We start from the raw sequence: 6,394 nt of genomic DNA, 5'->3' as shown, positions 1-6,394 counted from the left end.
TCTGTAATCAAGGGAAGTCTCAGGCAGTCAGCTGTGCAGGAGAAGTGTCTCTCTGTGCCTAGCTAATTTCAGGGGGACAAACAGTTCTAATCTCAGCTAAGCCATCCGTGAGACAAAGAACAAGGCATCGTCTGTCCTTGCTGGCAGGTTCAGGTGAAAGGAGAAAGGTCTGTGTTTGTTCCTGCCAGAGGTAAACAAATGAGTCCTCAAAAGACTCCGAGGGTCATGAGGTGTGGACAGGGAGGTTTCCCCACATCGAATGGGGAGAGGTAAGCCATTTCCCAGAGTGAGGGAGTTTTGGAAAGCGAAAGGTTTGGGGAATTTCCTAACTATAGCTGTTTTCCGGAAGCACAGAGCTCAGGCAAACTTCTGCATTGTCAGTTTTCCCTTTCGGATTGGCTTAAAGAAAGCATAGGATCAAATTTTTGTTTTTTAAATAATTTTCACTGTGCTGGGAAATTTATCCACTTTATTGCATTCAGGGTCCCCACACAGTTTTGGTTTTTTTTCTTTTTAAATACTGAAAGTTTAAAATTAAAAAAAAAAATTTATTTGTTTGCTTGTTTATTTATTTATTTATTATGGAAGTACCGGGGATTGAACCCAGGACTTTGTGCGTGCTAAGCGTAGGCTCTACCACTGAGCTATATCCACCGCCCCAGGACCAAATTTCTGATCCACTTCCTACAAGTGGGTAGATTTAATAGCATGCATCCAGCTAATTTCTCGGATGATAATGGATGGTGGGTAACACCGCTGAGCAGATAATTCCGTAACAGGAAACTTCTTTTTAGTCTGAGAATAACTAATACTGGAAATGGTGATTTAGAGTGAATCTACTTTCAGGGCAAAATTTAACAGAAGTCAGCAAAAAAAATTTTGAATGGGCCTTTATCTTGAAAAATGAAACTTATAAAAGGAAAATAAATTTACTGTATCACTTATTTTACAGAAGGCAGTTTGTAGTTGCAACTCTAAGGTAATTTTAGCACAAACAATGGACGAGGTGTTGATTTGGGGAGCATCACTTTTTTGACACGCTTGTATCACAGCTTCCTACAACACTCTTCTCTTTATGTGTGATTTTTCATGGCATAATTTCTTAGAGGATACCACTTGCAAAGGATATTCAAGGCTTCATCAATTTCCTGAGATGTCTTTCAATCTTTTGATATTCACTTTACTCTTTTTTGAGGTGTCTGTGTATCCTTCCCTTCTTCATTTTCTAACTTTATTAAGTGTTCCTTCGTCAATGGCTTTGCGTGAGCCACTCCAGCATCCTCACCCTTCCAGGACATCAGGTTTTTATCTTCTGTATGTGATGCCACCTCGCAGCTGATGTGGATTGAATATGTTGTATGGCTGGACATTTAGAACAAATGTGTTGACCAGTGTGTGGGTTGTTTAAGTGAGTACAAACTTCCTTGGTTCTCTAATAAATATTTTCCTTTGCTCTATGATGATCCTCATTGCTCTATTAAATTCCTAATTATGAAGACTTCCAAAAAGGAAACTCCAGTAGCAGCCACCCCTCTGCATTTTTATGGTTTATTCATGTAATTCTCACTTTGACTCTATGAGGCAGGTGCCACTATTGCCCCCCATACATGAAAAACAAAGGCTTTGAGAATTGTGTAATTTACCCTAAGTCAGAGTGACCAATGGCAGAGCGGGGACATGAGCGCAGGAGTCTTAGTAACAGTTTCTACTTTTTGCTGAAATGGGATGCCAGCCTTCTCCTCACCAAGAACACCCACTTCTGTTTTTCCTAACTTTATCCTTCCCTTTGCCTGAATTTCTGTGTTTACTCACTGGAAGTTCAGTTGTATCTTGTTATATATTGTTAGCCAATTTAAATTCTTGGTAGGAAAAAAGAGAGGAATACGCATTTTTAAAAAAGCAAGTATTTTTTTCAAGGGAATCTGGAGATGATGTGCTGTGACACACCAAGTTCTGGTTCCTGTGAACTAGAGACCCACCTGGACTCTCAGTTGAGCGATCTGAGGTTAAGGTCAAAGCCGCAATGTCCTCATTTGTAAAGCAGTGAGGTTACCATTACCTATCTCATAAGGTTATTTTAAGATTAAACACAATAGTATATCTGAAGTGCTTGGTAGTATCTTGCATTTTACATGGAAGGCAGCTAATAAATATTTCTATCATCATTTTTTTAATGTTTTTTTATTATTTTTAATTATTTTTAATTTGTTTTTTTGGGGGGGATTATTAGATTTATTTATTTTTATTGGAGGCACTGGGGTTTGAACCCAGGACCTCATGCATGCTAAGCATGTGCTCTACCACCGAGCTATACCCTCTCCCTCCATCATCAATTGTTTTTGTGCTGACAGCGAGACAGGCAGTCCAGTAACAGTGTCCTGGGCTGGGAGAGCACAGCCTTGCTTCATTCTAAGTTCCACTCTATTCCATTATGTAACTTTTATTTTTCTCAATTTTTAAGTCATCAATATAAGACAACCTTTTTTTTTTTTTCCCCCAGATTGAATGGATTTTTAAAGCTTTGGAAAGGCACCCTCTAAGTTAATTCTGTAATGATCAGGTTACAAATATTTTATTTTATTATTTTGACGAGAGACAAAATAGCACTGAAGTCAGCACCTACGAATCTCACAGGAAAGCAATACCTATCTTGGGATGACTCATTTCGGGTGCTTGTGTCATACTGGGGTATCTTAGTGTGATTAGAAAGTCCCAGGGGACAATGCTTTTGGTCACGGCTGTGGTAGAGAGGCTTCCTTGGCCGGTCAATAAAATTTCTATATGGCTACATGATTCTCTACTGTGACTGAATTCTCTTCTCATTTGGACTCAAATTTGCAAAGAAACATATATTTTAAGTTTTGACTTTAAGTTTTAGAATATATTTTATGGTCTAGGACTAGAGCAACATACTTAAGCACCTCTGAAAAGTCAGGGGTAGATGATCTATGTAAACTCAGTTAGGGGTCAAAACAGCCAGACCTCTTCCAGTGAGAAGAGCTGAAGTGACACGTCTTGGAAAAGCTTTCTCTGGAGACTCCTTACAGTAACAGGCACAAAAATGTTGGTTCTCGGTCAGTTTCTCAATAAAGAAAATTTCCTGGAGTATCTCAGGGCTTTGCCATACCTTATACCCTTTCATAACAAAGAAAGTTTTCTCAAGCGTTCCACATAGAAAGGAAAAGCAAATTGAGAATGTTACTTACCAGTGAGATAAGTGGGCTTATAAACTATTAAGAGCTGCAGAAATCTTACGCTACTAAAATAGTCTGATTTTTAAAGACTGACTCTCAACTGTTCCAAACACATCAAGTATTTTCTCGAACGTAAGCCCAAGCACTCGTGACGTGTTAGGACCTGAGGCAAGACTGAAGTGGAGGTGGGGGCCCTCTCCTCCGGCTCTGTGTCTGCCCTGCGCCATGGAGGGCCTTGCTTGCTGGCATGTGGGCGCCCAGCCCCGTAGTCAAGCTGCCTCCTCCCCCAACGCACACAGATGAGCTTGGCTCCCTGGGACCTGGGAGTGTTCACATCAGAGGTTTGGCTCATCTTCTCGACCACTGTCGTCACCTGGAAGCTTGTTACAAATACAGAATTCCAGGCCCCATCCAGACCTACTGAATGGTAATTGACTTTTTCATAAAACCTCTCGCCGATTTGTAGGCAGGTTAGAATTCAAGAGCTTCCGCTCTTCGTGGGAGGCTGGGGACAGGGGCCCCGTCTCTTAGGTGTAAGAGAGGCCCTATTAAAATGCTTGGTTCCCCTCTTGACTTCTGAAGGGACTGAGAAGATCCTGGCCAATGATCAGTTCTGTTCAATTCCTGGTTGGACTTAAGGTACATTTCAAATTACAGCTGAGTTTTCACTTTATAGATAATATATTTAAGTTTTTCGGTCAGGTCACTTTTCCTTACGCTGCTTTCTTATTTAGAATGCACCCCACCCACCCTACTCTGTCAGTCTCACTAAGGTGGCCATCTCTTCTCTGAAGCCTGTCTCGATGCCCCCTGAGGAAGACCTTCCATTGTGACCTCATCATCCTTAATCCAAACCTCTGGTAGACCACTTGGCGACTTCTGCTCTGGTCGTACAACTGAATCCCCCACGAGACCACCAGCTCCCTGAGGTGGAAACTGAGTCCCATTTGGCTTTAGAGCCTCCATAACTCATAGCCGAGCCTACGAGATTTTAATAAACTTATGTGAATTAAATCTCAGTCCTCGAAGTTTCTTTTCAGTGGCTCCTGCAATTCTCTGCTTGTGCCAGAAAGGAAATTCAAACAGCTCTGCTATTTATTTATTTTTTTAAATTAAATTTTTTTTTGTGGAGGGAGATGATTAGGTTTACTTATTTATTTTTTCAGAGGGGGTCTTGGGGATTGAACCCAGGACCTTGTGCATGCTCAGCACACGCTCTACCACTTGAGCTATACCCTCCCTCCCGCTCTGCCATTCAGTGAAGGTAGATTTTACTCATAAGTCTTATTACATTTAGGAAAGGGTATATCTTTCATACTCTCAGGCAAAATTGTGCCTGTGACTGAGCTGGTGGTCACGAGGGGGAGGCAAGGGCCCGGCCAGTGGTGTTCTTTGATGGGAATCCCTGAGCAGTTAGTTCCTGCTCTGTGAGTGTCATAGCATTCAGATGGAGGAATTGCTTGAGCTTGGAAAGTACACATCAAATCAGGTGGAACAGAGTTGAAGAAAAAGAAGCATGGGATTCAAAAATGCAAACAAAAGGTAAATGTCTTGGCCTGGCCCCAGCCTTTGGCTCCTGGAACCCAAGGATCATAACTGGGGAGTCAAGGAGGGTGCAGAGAGGGTGCAGGGACTCAGAATTGGGGGCCTGGGCTCTAGTTTGGGCTCTTCTGCTCATTAACTGAGCAGCTGAGAAACTCACTAAAAACATTTTTGGGTCTCTGTTGTCACGTCTGAAGCATGAATAGTTGCTGAGTGCTTCTTCACCAGAGATGAAAGCCAGAATAATGTGGGCGGGAGGGTTTATTTAAAGACACCTGGTCGGGTGTGACGCCCAGAAATGCAAATTTGTTGGTTTATGATGGGCCCCAAGCACAATGTGTCTTTCTGATATTTATTTCTGGTCCAGTATCAGTAAATGAGATGCTCTCTTAATATTCCTTCGAGCTCGAAGGTTCCCCACTTTAATGACTACCAGCCTCATAGAGGCTGCGTCCTTACGAGTCTGCGTGTCTGGCAGACACCGCTGGCTGTGCCCTTCTTCCTGCAGGAACACAAACCCAAAGTTTCAGCTCGGCACACGCCTTCCAGAATAACAATTACATCTCCCAGCTTTCCTTTGGGTACCGCCATGGACTACGTTCTGGCCAAAGGGGAGTGGGATGTGCAGATTCTGGGAGTGCCCTTCAAAGACAGAGGTGTGCTCTCTTCCATCTTCTTGCTGACCAGATGCATCTCAGATAGTGGGAGATGGACCAGCCGGGTCAGTGCCTGACCCGGGAGCTGCAGCGGGAGATGGGAGAGAACCCAGACCCGATACCACACGCAGTGTATGTCAGCCAGGAACTTTCTAGACCCCGGCTTCCCTTCTGTGTGAGAGGAACACATCGTTATCTAGCTAAAGACACTGTTATTTTGGTTTTATGTTTCTTTCAGCCAGACCCATTTCAAACTAACACAATGTGGAGCACGAAAAAGACTTTTGGACTCTCAATCTGCGTGTCAGCATGAATTGGAATGTCTGTTTACTGTGGCTTTCTGTTTACTACTTCTGCAAGTGTCATATGTCTATATGACAGAGAACAATACTGTATTTCACAGACAGCACTTCTTTTGTAGCCAGTGATTGATGGAGAAGTATCATGATTTTAGGAAACATAATTATTTTTATGATTTTATCTTATTCTTTACAAATATGTATTATTTCCTTGGTATACACTATATATATTATATAGATATATATCTATGTATAATTTTTGTCCCCCAAAATGGTAGTTACCATTAATTTTGCATGAAACTTAGTGGGTCTTGAACTACAATGAAATACCAAGCACATTTAAATAACATACTGTAGCCAACAACTGTTATCACTGGCAAGGAGCAAACATGTAGTGTTGAGTTTTTAAAATACTTCTACGTAGTTTTCAAAAGTTTGGGCTTTGACATCTTGGGCATTAGAACAAACCTTTAATCCTGTAACTTCCCATGTGTAGTTGAATGAATACACACCTGCACACACACACCATATGCAGGCACTATGATGGAATTTGTTTCTTGTGAATTTGCATTTGGGCTGTGAAAAATTACCTTTAAAGACTTTGAAAGTTTCTGGTGGGGGATGGGGATGAGGGGCAGGGATGGGAGGCTGGAGAAAGACAAATTATGTGTGTATATGTATATACAAAATTCAAGACATAAGA

Source organism: Camelus bactrianus, chromosome 2 (genome assembly GCF_048773025.1).
Source record: "Camelus bactrianus isolate YW-2024 breed Bactrian camel chromosome 2, ASM4877302v1, whole genome shotgun sequence".
Lineage (NCBI taxonomy): Eukaryota > Metazoa > Chordata > Mammalia > Artiodactyla > Camelidae > Camelus > Camelus bactrianus.
Note: the sequence above shows the minus strand (reverse complement) of the source record.